This window comes from Carettochelys insculpta, chromosome 24 (assembly GCF_033958435.1).
Source record: "Carettochelys insculpta isolate YL-2023 chromosome 24, ASM3395843v1, whole genome shotgun sequence".
Lineage (NCBI taxonomy): Eukaryota > Metazoa > Chordata > Testudines > Carettochelyidae > Carettochelys > Carettochelys insculpta.
In genome coordinates this window covers 11,460,240-11,487,457 of record NC_134160.1, presented here as the reverse complement: position 1 = coordinate 11,487,457, position 27,218 = coordinate 11,460,240, and positions in this window count along the sequence as shown.

Here is a 27,218-nt window from a genome sequence, read left to right as displayed (position 1 = left end):
TGGAGGGTGCTGCATGCGCCCACAATCTGGGGGATGTTGGTGGGGCCCGCATCAAGGCGGGTGAGGAGACACCTCCAGCACCCTTGGAGGCAGCCAAATGTGCGCTCAACCACCTGGCGCGCGTGGTTCAGGCGCATGTTGAAGCGCTCCTGGCTGGCTGACAGATGGCCCGTGTAAAGGTGCATGAGCCAGGGCCGGAGGGGGCACGCTGCATCTGCGACAACGCAGAGGGGCACGGTGGTGTCCCTGACAGGGATCTCCCACTGGGGGATATAGGTCCCTGCCTCCAGCCGGCGGCACAGGCCCAAATTCCAGAATACCCGGGCGTCGTGGGTGCTGCCAGGCCAGCCAACACATATGTCCAGGAAGCGGCCCCGGCTGTCCACCAAGGCCTGGAGGACCACTGAGTGGTAGCCCTTCCTGTTCAAGAAGTGTCCTCCACTGTGCTCCGGGGCACAGATGGGGATATGGGTCCCATCCAGAGCCCCGAAGCAATTTGGGAACCCCAGGGTGGCAAACCCTGCGATGGCGGCATCCGGGTCCCCAAGCCGCACGAGCCTGTGGAGGAACAGGGTGTTGATGGCGCAGACGACCTGCAGGGGAAGGACATGGGAGAGCACCAGTGAGGACGTGTGTGCAGGGTGTGTCTGGCCCTCCCCTGCCAGGGCTCCCCTCCACCCCCAGGGCTGCCTCCCCCTCCCCGTGGGTCCTCTTACCTCCATGAGGACAGCCCCGACGGTGGCCTTGCTGATGCCAAACTGCTGGCCCACGGATCGGTAGCTGTCTGGAGTGGCCAGCTTCCAGACAGCGATGCCGACCCGTTTCTCCACACTGAGGACACGCCGCATGGCGGTGTCCTGGTGCCTCAGTGCGGTGGTGAGCCACTGGCATAGCTCCAGAAATGTCTGCCGGCTCATGCGAAAGTTCTGGAGCCAGCGGTCGTCGTCCCACTCTCCGAGCACCAGCCGCTCCCACCAGTCAGTGCTCGTGGGGTAGCTCCACAGCTGGCGGCGTGTGCATCGGGGGAGGGGGGCGGGGGGCTGCAGGGTCTGGGGTTGCTTCCTCCTCCCCTGGGGGCAGCTCCTCTTCTGTGGCTAGAAGATGCTCAGCTGCCTCCTGCATGGCATTGAGCAGGGCGAGCACTGCTCCTGCAGGGGGGGCTGGGTGGACCTCTGGCTGCTGCTGCTGCTGCTGCTGCTGCTGGGGGTCCATAACTGCGTCGCCGAGGTGTGCGTGCCTATGGCTCTGCAAACCGTGTGCTGTGCAGGCTGAGTGTGTCTGGGAGGGGCCCTTTAAGGGAGCGGCTAGCTGTTGCCCCGGAAGTGCTAGTCCGCCCTGTGACCCTGTCTGCAGCTGTTCCTGGCACCCTTATTTCGATGTGTGCTACTTTGACGTGTAGACACTCCCCTGCAGCGCCTACTTCGATGTGGTGCTGCCCAACGTCAACGTTGAATGTCGACGGCACCAGCTCTGGAGGACGTGTAGACGTTATTCATCGAAATAGCTTATTTCGATGTTGCTACACGTGTAGACGTAGCCAGAGTGAATCTTAGAACACTAAAACTGGAAGGGATCTCAAGAGGTCATCAAGTCCAATCCCTTGGCCTCACGGAAAGACCAAGTATTGTCTAGACCATCCCTGACAGATGCCTATCTAACCTGCTCTTAAATATCTCCCACGATGGAGATTCCACAGCTCCCTAGGCAATTGTTTAACCACCCTGACAGTTAGGAAGTTTTTCCTAATGTTCAACCTAAACCTCCCTTGAAAAAAAGTAACAAACCCTCCTAGCCTGGATATTAAGTTGCTGAGCCCACGGATAAGAGCAGTAGGAAGTCTGGCCACTTAGCAGTTTGGATAAGCAAGGCCTTTGGGGCGCTGGTAGTAAAGTAGGCAGGAGACATAAGGGGACCAATTTTTCTGCTAGAATCAGGGGTGAAGCTCCATTCATTTCTGTGGAGTTTTACTGATTTCTACTAGAAGGGAGTTTACTGGGCCACATGGGGAGTGAATCTGTGCTGTGGGAAAGAGCATTTTCATAGTCAGGCCCATAATCTAGGGCTCTGCTATTCCTATAAGAAGATGCAACCTGGACAAGTTGCCAGGTGGATCTGGGAAGCCAGAAAACTCTTAATCATCACAGGACTTTTCTGGATGTTTCAAAGCTGGCTGACCCAGTAAAAGCACAAACCCTGCCCTTCAATGGCTGAGATACTCACAAAGATACTCTTGTCCATCCTCCCTGTGGAAGGAGGGTGTCTGGGTAGGGATTGTCAAATCACCGAGGTAAATGCATGGTTGTGTAGGTGGTGTCACAGCGAAGGATTTGGTTTCTTTGACCATGGGATTCTGTTTCATGAACAAGGATTGCTAGGAAGAGATGGGATCCACCTAACAAAGAGAAGAAACAGCGTCTCTGAGGGCAGGCTTGCAAACCTAGTGAGAAGGGCTTTAAATGAGGTTCATCGGGGGACAGTGACACAAGCCCTGAGGTAAGTGGGGAAAGAGTAGGGAACAATAAAGTAGGATTCCTAGGTGAAGAGGAGAAAGTGGGCCAATCAGCCACTTCTCTGAGGTGCTTGTACATAAATGCAAGAAGCCTGGGGAACAAACAGGAAGAATTAGAGGCCCTGGCACAAAGAAGTATGAGGTGGTTGGAATAACAGAGACTTGGTGGGATGGCTCTCATAACTGGAGCACGGTCATGGAAGGGTATGAACTGTTCAGGAAGGACAGGCAGGGGAGAAAAGGAGGAAGAATTACACTCTATGTGAGGGAGCAGTATGATTGCTCAGAGCTCCAGTATAAGGAGGGAGAAAAGCCAGTTGCGTGTCTTTGGGTTTAGCTTAGAGGCAGAAGCAACAGAGACGCTGTTGTAGTTGCTGTCTGCTATAGACCGCCAAAATCAGGGGTAGATGTGGATTTCTTTGGACAACTAAGAGAAGCTTCCAAACCACAGGCCCTGGTTCTCATGGTAGACTTTAATCATCCAGACATTTGTTGGGAGACCAATAGAGCAGCACAAAGACAATCCAGGAAGCCTCTGGAGAATGTTGGTGATAACTTCTTGGTACAAGTGCTGATGGAACCAACCAGGGGCCATGAACAACTTGACCTGCTGCTCACAAACAGGGAAGAACTAGTAGGAGAAATAGAAGTGGGTGGCAACCTGGGCTGCAGTGACCATGGATTTAAGGATCCTGACAAAAGGAAGAAAGATGAACAGTAAAATACAGATCTTTTGATTTCAAAAGAGCAGACTTCGACTCCCTGACAGAACTGATGGGCAGGATCCACTGGAAAATGAAGATGAAGGGAAAAAGAGGTCAGGAGAACTGGCAATATTTTAAAGTCATACTGAAGGCACAGGAACAAACCATCCCACTGCATAGTAAGAAACGCAGTTATGGTAGGCAACCAGCTTGGTTAACAAAGAAATTCTTGGTCAGCTTAAACTCAAAAAGGATGCGTAAAGGAAGTGGAAGCATGGACAGTTGACTAAGGAGTATAAATATATGGCTGGAGAATGCCAGACAGTAATCAGGAAAGCAAAAGCACAATTGGAACTGCAGCTGGCAAGGGATGTGAGAGGCAACAAGAAGGGTTTCTACAGGCATATTAACAATAAGAGGGCTATCAGGGAAGGTGTGGGGCTGTTACTGGATGAGAGAGGTAACCTAGTGACAGATGAAATAAGAAAAGCTGAAGTATTCAGTGCTATTTTTAACTCAGTCTTCATGGGCGAGTAGAGCTACCACAGTATGGTGCTAGACAGGGAAGTACAGGAAGATAGAGGGCAGCCCTTGGTAGGGAAGGAATGAGTTAAAAGCTACTTAGAAAAACTAGATGTACACAAATCCATGGGTCTGGATTTAATGCACCCAAAGGTATTAAGGACATTGACAGATGTCATTGCCGAGCCTTTGGCCATTATCTTTGAAGACTTTTGGAGACTGGGAGAGATCCCGAATGATTGGAAAAAGGTAAATGTAGTGCCCATCTTTAAAAAGGAAAAGAAGGACGATCCACGGAACTATAGACTGGTCAGTTTTACCTCAGTCCGTGGGAAAATAATGGAGAGGATCCTCAAGGTATCCATTCTGGAGCACTTGGAGGAGGGGAAAGTGATCAAAAGTAGTCAACATGGATCCATCAAGGGCAAGTCGTGCCTGACCAAGCTGATTAGCTTCTGTGATGAGGTAACAGGTTCAGAGGACATGGGGGAGTCAGTAGATGAGATATACCTTGACTTCAGCAAAGCTTTTGATACAGTCTCCCACAACATTCTTGCCAACAAGTTAAGGTAGTATGGATTGAATACATGGATTATAAAATGGATAGAAAGCTGTCTTGATGGTCGGGCCCAAAGGGTAGTGGTCAGTGGTTCAATATTTGGATGGTGGTCAGAGTCAAGTGGAGTGCCACAAGGCTCAGTTCTGGGGCTGGTGTTGTTCAACATCTGTATTAATGAACTGGATGAGGGACTGGATTGCACCCTCAGCAAGTTTGTGGATGACACCAGGCTAGGGGGAGAGGTAGATGAGTTGAAGGGTAGAGATAGGATCCAGAGTGACCTGGATAAATTGGAGGATTGGGCCAAAAGAAATCTGATGCGGGTCAACAAGGAGAAGTGTAGAGTCCTGTACCTGGGATGGAAGAATCTCAAGTATTGTTATAGGCTGGGAATCAACTGGCTAAGCAGCAGTACAGCGGAAAGGAACCTAGGGGTTATGGTGGATGAAAGGCTGGATATGAGTAAACAGTGTGCCCTTGTAGCCAAGAAGGCTAATGGCATACTGGGGTGCATTAGGAGGAGCATTTCAAGCAGATCTAGAGAAGCTGGTGTTCCTCTTTATTTGGCACTGGTGAGGCCACATCTGGAGTACTGCGTACAGTATTGGGCCCCCCCATATAGAAAGGATGTGAATGTGCTGGAGCAGGTTCACCAGAAGGCAACGAAAATGATTAAGGGGCTGGAACACATGATCTATGAGGAAAGTCTGATGTAGTTTGGTTTGTTTAGTTTGCAGAAGAGAAGAGTGAGGGGTGATTTAATAGCAGCCTTTAGATTCCTGAAGGTGAGCTCCAAGGAGAATGAAGAGAAACTGTTCTTACTCATGACAGATGGCAGAACGTGGAGAAATGGTCTGAAGTTACAGAAGGAGAGGAGTAGGTTGGATATAAGGAAAAACTCCTTCACCAGGAGAGTGGTGAAGCACTGGAATGCGTTGCCTAAAGAGGTGATGGAATCTCCATCCCTAGAGGTTTTTAAGTACTGGCTTGACAAAGTCCTGGCTGGGATGATCACCCCAGATAAATTCTGCTTGATGCAGGGGGCTGGACTCAATGACCTCCTGAGGTACCTTCCAGGCCTAGGATTCTAGGATTCTGTGAGTGGCTGTAATGGGGTCCACCCAGTCTTGAGAGCCCCCTGAAGCCAAGGGCACCACATGAGGCCTTGTCTGTTGTCTCCAGGGTTCTGAGGGTGGGATCTGGCTAACCCTGCCCAGGATGCTGTCAGTTCCCCTATTAGACTTGTGGCCAGTCTCACCCAGGCCTAAGTTCAGCTCACACTTGGAGCTGTCCAAAGTGTTGCTGCTCTCCTTGGCAGTGTATGTATCTGCCTGAGTCAAGCTCCTGAAAGGAACTGCCAGGCCTTAGCCCAGCAGCTTCTTATATATTGGCCTGCTGGGTCTTGATTAGCTAAAGCAAAGACAGATGCTCTATCCCCCTGGATTGGCATTGGCAGTCTGTCAATGAAAAAAGCTGCATGGAGGCTCCAGGGGGGCCCTCTGTCAACAGACACGGCTTCTGGTTCACCAGGCAGCCCTGTTCGCTGAGCTTCCTGTTGGCCGTGCTGTCAAGAGAGCAGCCAGGTGGTCCAGCCGCTGTCTGTCGACAGAGTGGATTGTTCTTCTGATCCTCTTTTGCATGTGGATGTGAGGTGTCAACTGAAGTTTTGCTGGAAGATCCCTTCTGACAGTAATTCCTGTCGACAGATTGCTATAGTGTAGATGTAACCACTGAGGTTTTGAACCCAAGCTGACCTTCATATGGAGGTGGGGGCTCATAAGCACCCAACCGGACACTCTGCAATGGAACTGTACAACACGAGTCACTGGACAAAGTAATGCAGCATTCCCTTGCCAGATGGATGCACGGGTTGCCCCAGCATTTTATTATCGTTTGCCATGCCTGGAGGCTAGGGAAGAGAGAGGCCAAACCACAGCTGTCAATGGGCCTCTGTCACTGCTCCTTCAAATCCCACTCCAGGTATCTCTAGCCCTTGCAGCTGTGCAGGAAGCCTGGTCATCTGCCTGCATTTGCAATGAGTCTGAAACTGTAGCTCTGAGACACAGGAGCTACCATAGGAATCTTAGTGGATTGTTAATGCTGAAACCTGCCAGCTGCCCCCAGCTGACACCAGCCTAGCAGTTAGATTTACCACTCTAGCATGGCTGCATTTGGGTGATGTTGGTATGGACCACCCTCACCCATACCAAGTCCCCAGTCCTCGCTCTTGAAGGGGAACCCTGGTCTGCCTGGTTCTTTGGGGAATTGAGGGAAGGCTCCCTAACAGCCTAGCGGACAGTTCTTTTGTGGATGACTCAGAGCACTGGGCAGGTGCTGAGGGTTTTAGCATGCCTGGATCTGGCTTCGGTATAAAGTACCAGAGAAATTGGACTGGATGGTATTTGCTTCCCTTCATGACTAGTAGCATTTGCTGAGGTCTCCCCAGGGTTCCAAGCAGATGCTGAGTTTGCTGTCTAGCTGAACACCAGCCCCAGCTGCTCGATAGCCTGCGGTGAGCTTGCAGATTTATAGCACAGCCCTGGGAAGGGCTAGACACTAAACCACACTTCCAGGAGTCCCGTTAATCATGGGGAATTAATATGGCAGTAACAAGGGCTAGGGCTTCTATGCAGATTTGACTGCAGTTCAGCATTAGTGGTCCCAGGTCATCATTTTAAAGTGCTGTCACCCTCCGTTTAGTTACTGCTTGTAGGTGTCAGGCAGGGACTAAGCAGTGGATATTGATCTAATGGCTATAATGTATGTCTGGTTCTTTTCTATATTAAGCCACCGGCCTGTGTCACTTGAGCAAGTTGCTTTGCTTCTTGCTGTTTGTGAGCATTTTGGAGTAGCAACCATCTCTCGCTGTGTGTCTACCTGTACAGCGCTTGGCAAAATGGGGATCTGATCTGGGAAGGAGTTTCTGGGTGCTCCTACATCCTGCTGGTGCTTTCCACATTAACCTGTTGGCAACAGAACCAGCATGGGCCAAACGCCATCCCTGCTGTGATTCTAGTGTACTCAGTGGATTTGCAGAGTTGCATTGGGCCTGGTGTCTGCAGGTGAAAAGGGATTTAGGAGCAAGTTTTCAGATCCCAATTTCCTTCTGGCACTTACAAATAATTACAAGGGTCAGTTTCCAGCTGCAATGATTTGATTTTGAAGTCATGCAGATCTTTAAACTCCTCCCTGCATCCCAGCCACTAGATCTCTGCAGGTTTTACATTAGCAGTGGTTTGCACCCTGCAAAACAGTTGGTGCATGATCTGAAAAGCAGAGCCTTAGTGAGGGAGTGTTAATTTTTCATTTATTTTTTCTTGTATGACAATAGTGCCTAGAGGACTCAGCTAAGACTGAGGCCCTGTTGGGCTAGGTCTCCAAGTACACCTAGTGGGAGACAGAGAGCTCCTGCTGTAGAGAGATAGCAATCTAAGTAGACCTGGGCGAGAAAACTTGTTTACAATGAGTCCCACTTTCCTCCCTGCAATTAGCAACCCCTCCCCGAGAACCTGTCCAAAGTAATCCAAACCAATGGAGATTTCAGTTATGTCCATATGGGAAAACAAAAAACCCAGCATGTGTAAGTCTGTAGAATGTGAAACTTTAGTGATTAGGTAGAAATGTGAACGTAAATACATTAAAAATGTTGCAGTATGTTCCTGTTTTTATTAGATGGATTAGCCTGAGACCCAGCAGCCAGTTGTGCTATGCCTCCCTTACTAAATTTCATGCCCCCCAAGGGGGGGCTATCCCCCACTTTGCAAACCCCAGAACTAGACCATGCACTTCCTTCAAATGATGGAAGGGTGGAACAGAAGCAAAGTGACTGACTCAAGGTCACAAAACAGATCAGTGGCAGAGCTGAGACTAAGATTCTGATTGCTTGAGCCAGGGCTCTACCTGTTGGACCACAATGCAGCTAAAGCAGTTTATGCCATGAACTGCTGTCCTCTGAGAGAAGAGCAAATAAGTGTCATTTAGCCCCTAAAGCTGAAATCAGTCTTGCACAGGAAGGGCATGTGTGTAATTCACTTAGCTACACCCTTCCTTTTGCACAGACTTGCAGTGATGGGTTACAATAGCAGTTCATTTCACTTCTATTGTGCCTTCTATTGTAGAGGCTTCATAAAGCGCTTTGTAAAAATACACATAGACAACAGGGTGAGTGAGGAAACAGTCACAAACAGGTAAAGGGTCTTACCCATGGTCCCCCAGTTGGGCAGTGGCAGAGTGATGAAGAGAACACAGCTCTCCTGACTTGTGCCTCATCCTCTAGGCCCCAATAACACCCCTAGTTTTATAAGAAGCGGCCCCTGATCTTCAGAGTCCCCTGCAGGTGAGGACTTCAGTTTGACACTTATCGGTAAGGAGGCATATCTCTGGCACCAACCTGCACAGAACTTGCGGTGTACTGACACACCACCCCACTTCATGCAGCACCTGGGCTCTTTGGTCCCCTTCCAAGTACAGACCACTGGGCAGAGATGACAAAGTCACAGTCTGCCTTAGCAAGGCCCCAAGCTAGTGAGAGCTCTAGCTAGCCGGGTACAAGCATAACAGCTTCTGTGGGAACAGGTCACATCGTAATTCTTTCTGATCGTCCAGTCTGTGGACGCTGACATGACCGTAATTCCTCCCCTATGCGTCAGTCTGGAGGAGGGTTTCATATGGGAGTCAGCCCAAGAGAGAGGCTCTAGCAAGCCCTGCCTGTGAGCAAAGGTCCCACTAATCTTTCCATCCATGGGTGGAAAAAAATTTATGTGCTCCAAGGCATCTGCAAATGTGCTCCACCAATAGAAACAAAAACCCAGCTGTGGGCCCCCTGCTGATGCGCTGGACAGCATCTGATTTTCTCCTAAGCAGTTGCGTGAGTCCACAGCTTACAGAGAACACTGCATGTGAGCACCACAGGAGATGTTTATTTGAGCTGGGCAGGCTGGAAGACAAATCGCACTATGCACCACTCATGAACGGCAGGCTGGAAACAAAGTTCCCAGATCCTTCCGTGGTGTAAATCAGCCCTGGATCAGACAAGGTTCCTATTGGAATCCCTCTGCTAGAGCAAAAGGTGTGGGGTTAAGTCCACTGGATTTAAGGCATGTTGCAACAGGGCTGCATCAGTACATCATCCTTTGCTTCCTGATATGCCCCTTGCAATGGGGTCTCATGGGTGAGACATGGGGAAAGTCCCAGGTCCAAGCACAGAGGTGATGCTGATGGCAGTGCACTCAAGGAAAAGAAGAAGAAAGGGCAGGAAGAAACGTGACAGCCTTGTGCCGTCCCCTGAAGCACGTGGGTTTGGAGAGAGGGCCTGGGGGCCATTGGTCTGGTCCAATCTGGAAATCTCTAGATTTGCCTATGGCTGATCCTTGGAGTGATGCTATAAAACAGGGGTGCACAAAGTGAGGGGTGGGTCCCCTCATGGGGGCAAGAAATTTTGTAAGTGGGGTGCAGCAGGATTGGCTGCTGGTTCTCAGGCTCATCCAGCTCATTAAATATGCTGAAATGCATTACTGTTTTTATGTCTGTGTATTCACATTTACACACCATTTAATAAAACTTTTACATTCTACAGTCTTATTCTCTTACACAAGCCGAAAGGGTGTGTTTTATATATGAACATAACTGAAATTTCCATCAGTTTGGACTACATGAGACAGGTTAAGGGGGTGGCTGCTAAGTACAGGGAGGAAAAGTGGGAGCCCAAGTTCAAATGTTTGCTGCCTCCTGCTATAAAACATTCCACAGCATTGTTGGAGTTGCCCCAGCCTTCCCTCCACACACAGGTCAGTATCTGCCTCAATTACCCAGTCTGTGTTCTCATTTGACTAATCTCGCCTCCTGGCTCCTCCACTCTCAGGTTTGCTTACTATGCTTCTGTGTATGTAAAGCCTTTCCTAATGGCAGGTGGAATGGGCCATCAGGAGAGCTGGATTCTTAAGAGCTAAAGGGAAAGGAACTGGCAGGTTTGACACATGGCTTTCCTGCAAGTGCCTCGTTTTCCACCTTCCTTGCAAGAGAGGCTGTGATTGCTGGAGAAAGGAAATGCTCCTCTCTCTGCAGGGGGTGGATTACAGATTCGGCAAGCTTTCAAGCAGTTTTGTGTTTTATACCAATTTACTGCCATAGGGAGGTTATGTCTCCCTGGCTTCCCAGTGCAAATGGGCAGCTGCACTCCCTTGTGTCCAATACAGGAATTGTTTTCAAACACCAAACAAGCCAATCTCAGGCAAAGGGACAGCACAGGATAAGCCTGAGACTGGCAGTGGCAGGGTGTGTTTCACTTCCCCACGGATGCCCTAAAGCAGGGGTCAGCAACCCCAGCATACATGCCAAGAATGGCACATGAGCCGATTTTCTCTGGCATGCAAGACGGGAGCTCAGCCCTGCCCCTCTTCCCCCATGCAGCCGGGCCGCCTGTGGATTAACCGAAGATCAGCTAATGCCACCAACCACCACCTAACTGGTAAAGCTCTGCATCTGAACTTATTTGCTAATGAAGCTGTTGTAAGTAGAACTATTAGCGACTTTAAAAAGTATCACCAGCACTTGGACCGTACATAGAGATCAAAAGGTCAAATTCCGGCATTCTGCCTCAGAAAGGTTGCTGTCTCTGCCCTAAGGAATACAAATTCCCCCAGTGCAGTGGCCTCCACTGTGGTTTTGTTAAGAGGTTACTCAAGACAAGGGGACCAGACCAGCAGTTGATGCTTGGGCCTCAAGCAGTGGGGCTGTCAGCTTTCCCAGGCCCCTAGTCAATGGGCAGGAGGGAACTCTGCTCCACCCTCCCAGAAGGGGAGGGGCCTCAGGTGGAAGGGGGTGGGACTTCTGGTGGAAGGGGCGGGGCCCAGATTAGCTTCTGCCCAGCAGTCTGAGCACTGCCTGGAGCATGCTGCTCCTGCCCCAGGCATGGCCCTAAGATCTCTGATGAGTCTCCAGTGGCAGTTGCCCACTTTGCCCTCTCCCACCCATCCCAAACCAGCAGGCCTGGCCTCGAGGATTAGAACGGTGGGAGGGAATGTCACAACTTTTCAAGAAGGTGGGGCCAGCAGGAGGGTTGGAGTAACCTCAAGACATAGAATCAGGCTCTCATTCAGGGGCTAAGAGTCTCATCTGGATGCACAGCCCAGCACTTCCTGATATGCGCTGTCCCCATCTATACTCCTGGCCATCTCTGGTGGTGCAGAGGAAGGGAGGAGAAAAGCCATAGAATACACTGAGAAAACAAATTCCCTTTTGGACATTTACAGCTGAGTGGCCGAAGCATAGCGTTAGCTTAGCGCAGAGAGCAAGGCAGAATACTGTGCAATGCAGGGTGGGATCAATATATGTGGAAGGTCACCCAAGATGTAATCTGACCAACGTTAACGTCCCTACTTTTGCAAAAGGCACCCTGGGACCTGGAATAAGGGTGTGCCCCTCTCCCCCCACACCAAGGCTTGATTCATGGCTCCTCCCCAATAACTGTTAATCAGGTTGGCTTCTTCCAGCTCCTTACATGGGCTGGTTCCTGGATTCTTCTAATGTGACCATTCTGGTCACCAGAATATCATGCACCACCACAATACATTAATACAAACCCCAGCGAGTGAAATGCCATCATCAAAAATAACACGATAATACCAGGGACTTTACTGGGGACAGGAAAAAGGCACTATAGGACACAAAGGGTTCAGCTGAAACACTAAAGCACAAAGCTAAATAAATACCCCTCCTCTGGCGTTCCTTGGGTAGCCACTGAGGAGAGATTCAGGTGCCACTCAGCTGATTACAGAGTGCCCACAGTCAGCAGCGTGTGCTTCTCCTGGTGGTGCACACCTCGACATACCTCCAGTGCACATAAGAACATGTATTCTGCACATAGATGGAAAACGTTAGATGGAACATCACCCACCTCCCTCCATGCACCACTCTCATCTTTGTCCCTAGCACTGTTCCAAGTGGCCAGGATGCTGAGGCTAAGTCCCGCAATGAGTAGTGCAAGGTTGTGAATGCTAGATGACTTACACACAAAAAAGGGGCATCCCTGACAATGTCTTCACCCCTGAGCAGGGGAGGGGCCTCTCCTGCCTCCCTGTGATGCAGTCCTGGGGAGGTCTTGGCTTATAAGATCACACTCTAGGTGGCATGACCACTAGCCAACTTCCCAGGGCTTTGTGCTCAATGCCACATGAAAAGCAACTCTTTGCTTTTCATGCAGCTCTGTAGTTCATGGATTCTGTCCTTCAAGTCTCTCTGGCTTTGATCTCAGTGCTGAGTTTTGTGTCTGATGGGCATTTGCTTTAGAAACCGACCACCAGGCACACAAAATTTGATTGTCTACATAAAAGCAGCAGGTGATTATAACATGTCTCTCTGTACCCAGACAACTCTCAGTTAATTTAATGGCTACTCTACTCAACCGGCTTTGGGTCATGCTGAAAAAGCCAGTAGAAATCTAAAGCACATCACAGATCAGTGGAAGAAAAGGCAGCTCCCCACCATATATATTGTAATAGTAAATTGTCACACCAGGGTCCAGAGCATGCTGCCTCCCTGGGGAAAAAAAATCTTCACTAGCCTTGCTTCTCATAACTTCCTTGATTAAAAGTCCCAGGAGGTGCTGATTCACTGTGCAACATTAAGCTAAGGTCTTCATCAGTGCAAGGCTGATACTTAGAATCTGCAGCCTAAGTTATGTACAGCACATTATGGACCTAGCAGCACAGAAAAAACAGCTGTTGCAGTTCTTGGGGCAAATTTGCAGCCAGTGCAGAACAGAGATTAAAGAATAAACCATCTGATGGACAATACCATCAGCCTTTCCTGACAAGTAACACAGACCCTGTCATGAGCCTTGAAGCTCAATAACCTGGAACCTGGTAGGGTCAGGGGATGGGGGTGAGGGGAGGGAGAATGAATTGCTTAGTCCAAGCAGTGGTTCTCCACCTATGTACAATCATGGGCTGCATATGAACAGAGTGATTATATTTCCCTATGCTGAGTCCATGGGGAAAAGGACTTGTATCTGAGCAAGTTGAACAGCAATCAATCAGGACTACTCAGTATAAATGTTCCAATTAACATCAAGTTGACTGAGCCAGTGTTCAGAAAGAAATCCTGCGTAGTTGGGATCTCTCTGGTGCGCAGGCAGCTGGCAAACAGGGGCCCGGCCAGCAGCAGAACCCACTGGTACTGATGGAGGAGGGACAGAAAATAAGGGACGATTTACCTGCTTTAAGAAAAGATTGGGGCACCTACAGGAGGGCTTAAATAGAGGACTGTCCCTTTAAAAATGGGACATCGGCTCACGCTAGATAGAAAGCTCTCTGTGTGTTACGTGGGCTGCATCTACACAATATATAGCCTCCCTGCACAGCCCTGAGTCTGTCACACAGGCCGTTGCTGTGTGCTGGTTGGGCCACAAGCTGCTGGGGGTTGACAATTAGTGGTCCAGGGCAACCCCTTTGCAACCGTCTGAGTACCCACCTCCCCAAGGTCCTGCCAAAGAGTCTGTTAGTTCCAGGTACTGATTTATAGCCATTGGAAGGAAGGAAGGAAAAGAATTCCAGAGGACCAAGAAGATCCTATCCTACTGCAGTGCTCAGGCTTCCCCTCTCTGCCCCTGCCCATGAGCCATACTAGAGCTAAGCCCAGCTGATTAGCAGGGTCAGGATTGGGTTTGTTTTAGCCATGGCTCTGGGCCTGCTCCTTGCACTGTGAGAATCGATGAGGGCTTTGCCATTGGCGCTGATTCCTGAGGTGGGCTGCAACAGGCTCCAAAGGCATGAAATTAAAGGTGGCTGTGCCTAGCTCTGGGTTGGGAGCTAGGCAGAAACTGGTTGGGTTGCTCCCACCCATGCTATGTAAATTCTGGCCTTAAGGGGCTGGACTGGCAGCCAGTAGAAGCAGGAGCACAAAGATGTTCTGATCATCCCCTCACTATTCACCACAGACCAGCTCAACACCACCCACAGATTGCATGTAAGATGCAGGAAATTCTCAGGTAGCTGCTTATGCCAGCATCATGATCCAACCGCTTCCTGTCTGAGTACTGCAGTAAGACAGGATCTTTTTGGTCCCTTGGAATTTGCTTTTTTTCTTTCTTTCTTCAGTTGAAGCAGGGAGAAGGGGCTGTAGCAGATCTGAGAACTGGCCCATCAATTTCAGTGAGTGCAAGATCAGGAGCTTCGTGACTGACTTGTTGTAGGAGCCTGAGAGAGTCATATGGTGCCTCAGTTTCCCCATATGGAAAATGAGCTTACACATCTATTTTTCTAGCACCAATGTGAGGCTCAATTCATCAGTAATAGACATCAGTAATAGGTGCTTTATAAGTATAGAGTATTATTACTGTTATTATTATTAAATTATTAAGGGCAGAGGAAATCTTTGGAGAGAAATCAATTCCCATTATGTTTCCCTCTTTATTAACATTTAGAGGTTGCTGCTGAAATTTGACTAAAATCCCCTAGCGACATATTCATTATTGCTCTTTCTCAGTTTCTAAGCATTTTAATTAAAGCCAATAAATTCCTAGGGAGGGAAGGAGAAGAGGGTCTTCCCAGGGCGTAATATTCATCTTTGTCAAACACACAACTCTGACTAAGTCAAAGTGCCACATTTAACAACGGTGCCCATAAATTGTTGCTGGCATAACAGCCTGGGCTGATCCATCACAGCTCTCTGAAAGGGCTGATCAATGTGAATTTTTTCCCAGATGCTCCAAGACAGTCTCAGAAAAACCGATTTAGTCCACGTGGATTTTATCCAAGTAATTGACTTCCCTGCACTTTCCTTGTGCCCTGTGTTGGCTTCATGTATGAGGAAGCGGCCATGGCTGATCTAATCACAGAAGCCCCTAACTGAGAGCAGGGCCCCATTGTGCTCTCTTCTGGACACACTTAGACAACCCAGGTTTGGAAGATCTTACAATCGAATAGACAAGGAGTGCTTTACTCCCTGAATTTTGTAGAAGAGGAAGGAGCTGCAGGGGCGATTAAGTGACTTACCCCAGGCTGTACTGTGAGTCTGTGGCAGAACCAGGAAGTGAATCTTGATCACAGGAGAGGGTGTGTAGCCACAGTCAGCACCTTACCATGCTTGCTAGAGAGAAATTGCAACAGGGCACCAGTTGCCTGAGTATGGGGTGGTACTTTCCCCCACATCTCTTTAATAAGTTACAGGCAGGCCACTCCCTTTCTGTCCCTTCTAGTGAATCTTGTCCTGTTAGGATATCAGTGTACGTAAGAGGGAGGAAAGGAAGAAAAGGAAGCAGTGGATTGTAAGAATGAGTAATAATTTCAGTGACACCCCTCTTCCCCCAGCCCCAGCCCATGTTGCTGAAGAGAAGGTGCCAGGGTGCTGGTTCCAAGGGCAGGCAGCTTAGGAGTCTGCCTGCTAGAAGAAGTCTGCATGGGGCACGGTGGGTCAAGGGACAGATTAGGTCCTGGATGTGTCCAGCTGGACACCCAAAAGCTAAGGCTCTCAAGTTGTACACCTGTGAAAACTGAGGCCTGTTCTACACTAGAAGATTAGGTCAAATTTAGCTGACTTAGGTCAATTTTCTAAGCATTCAGTCCCCATTACAAAGTTTGTTCCACCAACCTTAAGAGCTCCTATGGTCAACTTTGGTACTCCTGCATTTCACAAGGAAGAGTAATACCAAATTTGACCTTGCACAGTCAACTTTAGGGTAATACAGATGGAGCACTGTGAAATTCAAGATTCTTGGCCTCCTGGAGGTATCCCACAGTGCCCCAATGTGATCACTCTGGACACTACTTTCAGCTCCACTGCTCTCCAGCTGTGTGGCCTGGGAAAGTTTGAATTATCTTTACTGTTTGACCAGCATGGCAAGCAGAGCAGGCAGCACACCTCAGCAGCCATTAATAGAGAATTCAGGAGATCCAGAACCTTATTGTTGTGTATGGGGATGAATCTGAGCTGGAAGAACTATGAAGCAGCCAAAGAAACACAGACATCTGTGCCTAGATCTCACAGGGCATGCTGGAAAAAGGATGCACAAGGGATGCCCAGCAGTACCACTTGAAAATAAAGGAGCTCAGGCAGGTGTAGTTGAAGACAAAGGAAGCAAACAGATGTTCTGGGTCATCTTCACAATCATGGCCACTTCTATGGGCAGCTTCATGGTATTCTGGGAGGGACCCAACAACTGTCCCCCAACAATCTGTGGATACATCCCAAGAGATTCCTCAAGCAGCGCCTGGCAACAGCAGGGAAGGCACGGTGAATGAGGAGGACAGTAATAGTCAGCAGGGGAATAGAGCAGCTTATCTTACAAAAAGCAAGGAACTTTTTTAACTTTGGAACTCACCCTCTCCTCCCAGGACATTTCGCTGTCAGACTGTGACGACAGGGAGGGCACTTCTGGTGAGTTCTCATTTTTAACCATGCTACCAGTGGGCTGAAGCAATTGGGTGACCTGTGGCAGGCGCTGTATCTACACAGCCAGGCCCCCCCGCCCCAGAACAACTTGTTAATATGACTGGGGACAGGGCACCAATCCCCCCTGCACATCTCCATTAAACTCTCAGACAGGTACTCTTTAATTCCTCTCACAAGGTTTCTGGGGAGGCCTGGCTTACTCCAGCCTCCATGATAGGACACCCTTCCATGCCAAACCCACAGTAAGTACACTGGTGTCATTGCACCACAGAGCAGTGCAGCATGACGTCCGGCCTTGTGCCCACGTTTAGCCAGCATCCATTCCTTATACGTGTATATGATTCTAAATAGGCTGATATCGCTCTAGAGGAAGCAGAACGGAGTCGAGCAGGTACATTAACATCTCTGTGTAGGAGACTTTCCAGCTGATGAAGCACCAAACAGAACTCCTGAGGTGCCTGATACAGGAGCACAGAGTCCCACTGCAGACCAATCTGCAGATGAAAACAGGCTCAGTATTACACTGATCATATCATCAGTCTGATTTACAGATAAATTGGCATCAACTGAAGCAGATGAGACAACAGCCCAATTAAGGTACGGGACCAGCAAACAGGAAGCTGTTGAGTTCAAGCCCCTTCATCTCTCTATGCTGCCATTTCCTCCCTAATGAAAAAGGGTTGGTGATACTTACTCCGCTGCTGATAGGGTGTTGCGAGGCTAAATTCCCACTCCCATTCCCTGTGCACAGAAGTCCTTGAAGTGGCTGTTCCTTGTGGGGGCAGCATTGTCTATTGGGTAGGGCGGTGGACTAGAAGGCAGGAGAGCTTGCTTCTGTTTCTGGCTTTGCCTGCTGTGGAGCCATGGGCAACTCCCTTCCCCTCTTGGCTAGTTAGATCACAAGGTCTCTTGGCCCCTGCCATGTGCATGCAGAGGTCCTAGCATATCTAATGGAGCCTCAAGCTTGGTTGGGATCTCTGAGGGTACGTCTACATGGACCTCCAAGGGTTCATCAACATGGACCTCTAAGGGTTTGTCTACAATCAGAGGTGGGGGAACTTCTGTCCCATGGGGTGCACATGGTTCGTTAGAGTTAGCCACTGGCAGGCGGCTAGATAATTTGTTTATCTGAGTGTTCACAGGCACAGAGCCCTGCAGCTGTCAGTGGGCAAGGTTCACCGTTCCTAGCCAATAGGTTCTGTGGGAAGCAGCACAGCTAACCCCAATGAACTATGTGTGGCCGGAGCACCCAAGGTTCCCCACTCTTGGTCTTGTAGAAGCCATCTTGTATAAGAATCCATTTCACATCCCTTACTTCTGCATGCACACAGGAGCCTGTACTTTCCTTGACCTGTTTGGGAATGGCAGGGAGGATGAGCTCTATGGATTGCGTTAATGGACTGTTTGGAGTTAAGGCCCCAGCTCCCTGGTACCTGTTTCTCTTTGCTGATAACGGTTTCTCTTTGAGAAGTGATTTACGATTCTCTAACTAATTGCCTCTGCCACTGGGCTTTGTTCATGTAAGGGTATAAAATACCAGAGTTAGCTGCATCAAGCAGCCTTGCTGGACCTGGTTTTACTAGTGTCCAGTTTGGCTCATCTGTTGCCTTATTGAATTCAATAAAGCTGTATGTTAGCCGCCTAAACACAGAGAAGTCTTGTGTTTCAACAGTCTACATGGATGTCCAAGGGTACGTCTACAAGAAAACAACAAAAAAACAGAGCAGTGGGTCTCAGAGCCCAGGACTACTCATTCAGGCTCATGCAGCTTATACTACAGTGCTAAAAATAGCTTTGCGGGTGTTCCCATTCAGGGTGAAGCTTGGATTCTGATGCCGGCTCCCTGTCCTGGACTTCAGCGCCCAAGCAGTAACGTCTCCACAGCTGTTCTAGCACTGTCATGCGAGCCCCAGACCGTACACTTGGGCTCTGAGATTCGTTTCTGCAGGTTTGTTTTTGCAATGTAGCTGTACAATAATGCTACTGTAGTAATAGTAATATGCTTAGTCATGTTATTGTGCAATGAAAACTTAACCGATGGATTTACTTTTTTTAAAGCAATCAAGCCATAGTAAAGGATTAAGGGAGACCTAAAATAACTCGCTGCAGGCAACATCAGGCATTATAATTATTCTTGTAAGTACTTGTCTGTATGCAGGAGTGCCTAGAGGATTGGACAGCATTTTGCAGGCTGACCCCGGCCCCAGTCAGCAATGGGACACCACTGGGGTAGGATCTGGGTGAACACAGAGGAAGAGATGATGCTTTTTTCAAAGAGCTTAAGCCAAACAAACAGAGGCCTACATTGTTTATCTTCCACACAGGGTCATATCTTTAAGTGGTGAAAATAAGAGCTGCAGCAGTTGGCACCAGCTGCCGATTTTACCCACTGTTCATTTTCACCATATTAAGGGCAGCTGCCTTGATGCACACAATGTGTCAGAGCTAGCTGTGACTCTGACCCAGCTCTGGTAATTGAGTGCACTCCTTGTGTTTCAGGCCTTTCCTGGGCTGGAGTCCCCTGAGCCTCCCATGCTTAGATCAGGTCCTGGGTTACAATAACTAGTGTGCCCGCTGTGCTGAGTCAAGGGGTCTGACTGTGTTCAGTACTTGCAGTTTGTCCCTTCAGAGGCTGTGAGTGGCAACCAGCATTCCCTGTAAGCTGAGAGCTTCAACAGCCACCCAGCAGAGATTCAGGAGCCACCCAGCTGAGCGGAGTACCCACAGCACCAACAGTCAGTAAAATGTTTGTCCACTGGTGGTGCACATCCCTATATGACTTGGTGCACATAAAAAAATTATTCTGCCCATGGATGGAACCCTGGCAGGGACCACACTTGCCTTATTAAGCTGAAGCAGCATTAACTCTTCACATAGGAACAAAGTGTAACAGAAGAGAAGAGGGATTTTAAAACAACAACAGATCTCCCTGCACATCCGTCTTACCTGGGCTGTAACCAGCCTCCTTGGGGGCCCAATGGGGTGACTTCCAGACACCCCCAACCTCTGGAATGTGGGTTCTCAGCCTCTTCTTGAGGGACTGTGCAGCTCTTTGCACCTTCCTGACTCCTTGATTGCCCTTCCTGACAGGGACTGAATCACTCTTGAGGAAACCAGGTCAGCGGGCCTAGAAGGAGACTGAGCCAGAACATTAAAGCAAATAGTTCTTGCTTTCCCTCTCAAGTGTTTGCTTAAGAAGCATCAGAGAGGTAGCCGCGTTAGTCTGTATCTTTGAGCACAACAAGAAGTCCTATGGCCCTTTATAGACTAACAGATATTTTGGAACATAAGCTTTCATGGGCAAAGACCTGCTTCATCAGATGCATGAGACATTGCCCTACCCTCCATCTGCCCCTCCATGGCCTGCAGTCTGTCTAGGGGTGGGAGCCAAAGTCTTTGAGGCTACATTCCTCCAGCAACCAACCACATTGTGCAGACTGTCTGAGAGGGTCCAGGTGCTGGGGAGGCTGCTGCTCTCCAGCTGGCCCCCCATGGTCTGCAGGCTGTCTGGTGGAGCCAGGCTCTGGGGGCTGTTCTTCCTCCAGCTGTTTCATGTGACCTAGCTGACTGTCTAGGGAGGCCAGGCTTTGGTAGGCTGCCCCGTAGCCAGCAGCCCTCTTTGTGGCTTGTCGGCTCGATAGTGGGGCACAGGGGTTTGAGGCAGGGGAGCTACTTACCCAGTCTTTGTGGCAGGAAAATGGCAGAGCCCTGGCCCTGATGGTGTCTCTCTTGGTGCTGCACCTGCCTCCAGGGCCATTCTCAGTATTGCATCCCTCCTGTCTGTGCCCCTCCCTTTCGCCTCTCTCCTCCTTCTGCCCCCTCCCTTTCCCTGTTCTGAGAAATCCCAGGATTTCAGGCATTTCCCACTTTCCAGGCACAATCAAACCCTGATCTCTGTGTAAGTTGGGGTAAGAGGAAGCCATTTTGTGGTCTCAGCTCTTATGGTTTCAGAGGAGTTCTTGGAACAAACGTAGCACTGGCCAACAGACAGACGCACTCTAAAATGACAGGCAGTTTCAAATGCATCCCCATGGGGTTCAGAATGTGTGCATAGTGCCTGCATGCTGTGATTTCAGAGGCACCTAAACCCCTCAGGCTCCTGAGAAAATCTGATCCTAAAATATTCATCTGCTAGGATGTTTCCCAAACTGGGCGTGTGCCCCACAGGGAGCATGAAGAAATTCCTGGGGGTGGGGGTGCAAGGTGAGCCAGGTCCCCCATCATTCCCCCCACTTGAAGAAAGATCCAGCCTTTGCTTCCGGCTCTCAATCCCTGCCATTTTATGTGGGTGACCCGGCGAAGCTGCTATAAAAAGCAGGCAGCCAGCAAAGACCCTTGTGGAGCTAGCTGCCTTCTGCAAATGAGAGTGAGTGTGTGTTGTGGGGAGAAGGAGGATGGGGTTACATGGAGGGCTGGGGGTGCTTGCCTTTGTAGAAGGGCAGGGGAGGGGATCAGGTGGGCGGCTCACAGGGCTTGTGGGGCTTGAGTGGCCGGCCAGCTTGTGGGACTCATGGGGCTCAGGCGGCTGGCTCTGGCATAGCAGGGCTTGAATGGCTGACTCCAGCAGCGTGGGGCTTGGGTGGCTTGGGCTGGTGCACAGGTGGCTGGCCCTGGCAGCATGTGGCTCAGGCGGCTGGCCCCAGCAGCATGGGGCTCAGGTGACTCAGGATGGAGGGTGGGTGGCTGGTCCTGGTGGTGTGGGGCTTGGGCGGGCAGCTCTGGCAGCGCAGATCTCAGATGTGTGGGCAGCTGGCATGAGCAGCTCTGGAGGCTGGCATGGGGCTCAGGCAGCTACCCAGGTGGGGCTGCAGCAAGCAACCACAAGGGGCCAATAAAAATTAGTTGTGCTTATTTTGAATTTTAAATAACATTTTTATATCAGGCTTTTGTGTTTATTTTAAATTACAAATTGAGTTGTTTGTTAAAGGGGGGTTGAATGCTGGTAAAGAAGAGGTGGAGGTGTGAGGGGTTCTCAAAAATCAAAAGGGTGGTGTGAATAAGGAACTCTCCAGTCCATTGACTGCTCCGCTCTCCGTGGTGCTGAAGCAAAAGGCTTAATTGCAGCAAAGCTCTGAATCCGCTCTTCATTAGAACATTATGCTTTGGAGGGGGAAAGCCACTTTTGTCTTAGAAAATGGTTTTGTTTACTTGAGGCAACCAGAGATGCTTGACTGGGTGTTTTGCCTTGGGAGAAATCATGTCACCTCCCTGCTCTTCAATTTCTGTAACATCATAGGTGATCCTGTTTATTTGTCCATTTCTATAAAGCACTGAGAGATCTGCAGATGGGAAATGTAATCTGTGTGCAAAGTATATTCGTGATATTATACACCACTCCCCAAATAGTTATCCTGTTGTAAGTTTGGGAAACACTCAAAGAAAAGGCATACAACCTTACATTTGCTCCCTTGCATGGATGCACTGAAATCCAGTTGTTAATAACATGATCACCATTGACTTCCTCTGCCTGATACAGTGAATGGGGAGATGTCCCATATTTCTTATTACCCCTTCTTGTCAGTGTGTGCTCCCAGACTCCCAGGTCTTATTTACCAAACACCATCCAGACACTAAATTGAAGACAAAATGGTTAATTTCCTTCTGGGTATTTTTATGATGATCTCACCATATTATCTGAGTGCTTCACAAGTACTGTTGGATTTAGACACACAGTACCGCTGATTAAGCAACATTCTTGTCTCCATTTTTACAGAGGGGAACTGAGACACAGAGTGAATAAAGCCAAAATTGCCAGAAATATCCACTAATTCAGTGCTTCCCAACATGGGGTCCACAGACCCCTGGGGGGTCTGCAAGACTAGTGCCGGGGATCTGTGAAAAAATAAAAAATAAATAAAAATGATCATAGAAAACAAGTTTTAAATAAATGGCAAAGTTATAATCAATTATTATTTTTAAATTAAATGTCTTCCAAGAATGTTATTATTGCTTTCCTTTTTCGTTTCATGAAGAGTACACAGCAGCTAGAATTGGCTTTAATGGGAATCTGCGAACAGTTTTGGGGGTGTGATTGGTGGGCCATACTATTGAAAAGGTTAAGAACCACTGCACTGATTCAGGGTGCTCAAACTTGAGACATGTAGGGTCTAATTTTTCCAAGCATGACAAATGTTCAAAGCCTGGATCTAGTTGATTTCAGCTGCACTTTTGAATGCTGAGCATTACTATACACTTGGCTGCGCATATCTTAAGCTGTGCACCCAGCTGTGCACACAATCAGTAAGCCTTTTGGCTCAAGTGACTCACCCAGCATCAAACAGAAATGCTGTGGCAGAGGCAGGGCCCATCCTTGCTCTTCCAGAAATCTCCTGCTTTATGTTGTCAAGTATCAGAGGGGTCGCCGTGTTAGTCTGGATGTGTAACAGCAACGAAGGGTCCTGTGGCACCTTATAGACTAACAGAAAAGTTCTGAGCATGAGCTTGCGTGAGCAAAGACTCACTTCATCTGATGAAGTGAGTCTTTGCTCACGCAAGCTCATGCTCAGAACTTTTCTGTTAGTCTATAAGGTGCCACAGGACCCTTCGTTGCTGTGTTATGTTAACTTCCAACTTCTGCAACTAATGAAGCCTTGGTTCTTTGGGCTACAGCCACACAGCCAAGTTATTCCTAGATAACACCTGTTATTTCAAAATAACTTTGCTGTCATCTGTACTATGCACACGCTATTTCGAATAATGAATAGCAGGTGCATTATTTTGAAATCTGTAAACCTCGTTGCAGGAGAAATAGTGCCTATTTGAAAAATAACTATTTAGAATTAGGTGCTGTTAAGACAGCTGTGTCGACACTTGCATTACTCTTTTAAAGAGGCGTGCAAATGAGGGAAATCAAAACTGCAAATAAGGTGCAAATTTACCTATCTGGTGCCTCATTTGCATATTCTTTCGAAATAAGCAAATCCGTGTAGACGTGGCTCTTTTGAAAGTAAACCCCATCTTCGAAAGAACCATTCTTCCTAAAAAAAAGGGTAGAATGTTTTTTTTCAAAGATGGAGTTTACTTTTGAAAGAGCCATGTCTACACTGCTTTTCTTCTTCTGAAATAATATGCAAATGAGGTGCTAAATATTTAAATCTGCACCTCATTTGCATTTTTGATTTCCCTCATTTGCATGCCTCTTTAAAAGAGTAATGCAAGCGTAGACACAGCCAGTATGGAATAACTATTTCAAACTAAGTGCTATTCCTTGTGGCTGCATCTACAGTTTCAAAAGGGGCATGCAAATAAGGGAAATCAAAAATGTAAATGAAGTGCTGATTTACATATTGTGCACCTTATATGCATAATGGCGGCTACTCGGTGTTCCAGAAGTATTGTTTTCAGAAAAAATAAAAGCAGAGTAGATGGAGTTCCTTTGAAAATAAACCCCATTTTCAAAAGAACCCTTCTTCCAGAAACAAAATAGGAAGAAAGGGTCTTTCGAAAACAGGGTGTGTTTACAAAGGAACTCCATCTACATTGCTTTTTTTAAAAAACAGCACTTCTGAAAATGTGATTGGAAGACACTATGCAAATGAGGTGCAAGATTTGTAAATCAGTGCTTCATTTGCATTTTCGATTTCCCTTATTTGTATGCCCCTTTCAAAAGGGGAATGTAGTGTAGCTACAACATGTCTTAACAGCACCTATTCTGAAATAGTTATTCTGAAATAGGTGCTTTTTCAAAATACGTGCCTTGTGTGCAGAATATGTATTTTGAAATAGCTAAGTGCAATTTCAAAATACATTTTTGTGTGTAGCAGCCCTAGTTCGGAATAGCTTATTTCAAATAGGGCTGCTGTGTAGGCATAGCCTTATGAGAGATCAGATTTTTTCGCTACACAGCTGTGATTCATCCCCAGAGCATTTGTCTCTTTTGCACTGAATGAAGCAGAGTCTTGTGGAAAAAATAGTATATGATCATGTAGGTAAAGACTGTATCACAATGCTTATGCATAAGGGGCCAAGCCACTATTACACAGGCAAGATTTTCAAAAGTAATTAGAACATGTTTCTGCTTTTGGTTACGTACTGTGACAGGACATGATGTTGGATATGCAAAAACTTAGGTGCACAAAATCACTAATCCTTTTTAAAAATGTTGGCACACATATCTGAACTCCTGTTTTTGCCCCTTTGTTGCAAGTGGCTTCTGTGTTTATACCCTTTATTGACTTCTGGTGTATATTTGGTCTCTGCTGTCATAAGAGCACACTTGTCAAAGAAAACCACGCATGGCAAGTTTGCAATGCAAGCCTCCACGAAAAGAAACCACAGATGAAAAAATATCATACATGCCAGAGACCATATCACAGAAGAAATCCATCCCAAACCCCAACTTCTGGCCTTCAAACAACCCCGAACCTTGCTGTACTCATAATCAGGATGATGCACTCCATGGAGCTGGTCCCAACAACTGAAAGCAGCACCAGGCCCTGCCAGAAAAACAGATGCAAAACCTCAAGATGCATTTCCATTGCAACAATGATCAACACACTTCCCCCTCCCCTGGCACGTTTCAGGACCATGGATCCTACTCATGCCTATCAGAACATGTGGGGTACTTGATCCTGTGCCTTAAATGCACAATAACAGCTGTGTGGGTGAAACCAGACAAACACTATGCTCCTGCATGAACTCACACAGAAAAATGGTAAAAGACAAAAACACCATTTCACTTGTGAGAGCAGCTGAATGGCCTCTTGCAACATATGTTAACTCCTCCGTTCCACCTTGTAGTTAGCTGTGGCATTCTGGTTGCCTGCCCCAGACCTGGAGAAGAGCTCTGGGTAAACTCCAAAGGTTTTCTCTTTCAACAACAGAACTTCGTCCGATTGAATTTATTACCTCGCCAACTTTGTCTTTCTTAAAAGTGTCAAAGTATCCAGTAAGTTATGGCTTCTCTGCCAACACGAAAACCAATTCTCTCCTACTCTGTCTACAAATGAAAGCTCTGCCAAGCAGGGGATGGGGAATCATCCCTTCATTATATTTCCCAGTTCCCCAGAGTCTTTAGAGAGATCTCATTTAGAACATTCCACTTCCACCTCGACTTCTCTGGTCTGTAGCAATCTAATACTCTGGCGTCCCTCCTGGCAAGGGAGAGAGTCCTTGCCTCTCTTTTCATGAGGCTTAATCTAACAAAGGTTATCTGTCTCAGCTAGATGGCAAGACAGGGGGAGGAGGGTGGTCTCTTTGTGTGTGCTAGACAGCAAACGCAAAACAGAGGGGCCAGGACCACAGGAAAATGGACCTCTATGGAGGGAGGTGAGCAGAGAAAAAGTATCGGGGTGGCCACATTAGTCTGTATCCACAAAAACAAAAAGTCCTGTGGCATCTTATAGACTAACAGCTATTTTGGAGATCTGATGAAGTGGGGTCTATGCCTGTGAAAGCTTATGCTCCAAAATAGCTGTTAGTCGATAAAATGCCACAGGACTTCTCAGAGAAAAAGCTTTACAGTCCTACCCAGATACAGGCGAGGTGTTTGCCTGGCTGTGCAGTATAAGCAACTGCAGAGTGAGAGGGAAGCAAAGGAGCAGATGTCTTTCTAAGAGCATTTCCTAGGGTGTCAAGTATCGGAGGGGTAGCCGCGCTAGTCTGGATCTGTAACAGCAAGGAAGGGTCCTGTGGCACCTTATAGACTGACCAGCATCTGATGAAGTGAGTCTGTGCTCACAAAAGCTCATGCTCAAAACTTTTCTGTTAGTCTATAAGGTGCCACAGGACCCTTTGTTGCTATTCCTAGGGTGTGTAAGTCACACTGAGAAATCACATCTGCTTCCCTTGGAGTGTGTGCCACGGGGGTGGGTGAGTGCTGCAAACGAAAAAAACCCCAAATGCCAACCTCTCGTTCTGCTTCTCCTTCAGACGAGAAACGCTCCCCGGCTGGTGGTGTCCCGTGTAGTGCTGCTTGTTAAATGAGCACACTGCTTTGCGCATCAACTTGAGAATCTGTATGGCCCCTACCTAGCCACTGGGGGATGGGAAATATCCCACCCAATTCTAAGGCCTTTGGTCAAACCTCTGTTACCCCGGCCTCTCTGCCTGGACCAGTGAGGTGGGTGATGGGGGGAGGGTGCCCGTGTCCATGAGGGGTGGTGGTTAAGGAGCAGAAGGAAGAGATGCTGTCAAACGAAGCCAGTGGGAGCTGAAGCGGGGACTACAGGTTTAACCAGGGAGGGGAGGAGAGGCGAGCCTGGAAAGGGAGGCAGTATGGAAGGGGGCCCAGCAGGCCTGTGCGGGCTGGCTGATCGCTAGGCTGTGGGTGTGCACGGGTGAGGTGGGGTCTACGTTTAAATTCCCCTTGAGGGCCCAGTTTATTTTCCCCAGTGATGTTACCTTCACACCCACTCCGCACACACTGGGAGGCCATTGGCTGGAGCCTCGCCCTCTTCCGCACCAGCCCGGGCCGGCAAGCACCGGGCCGCGTGGCCCGCCCGGACTAGACAGCAGGCACGACCGACCCCCCCCCGCGTCCTGCGGCCGGCCCCGCCCCTGCTGGCAAAGGGGCGGTTCCCCGCGCCTCGGCCGGTGG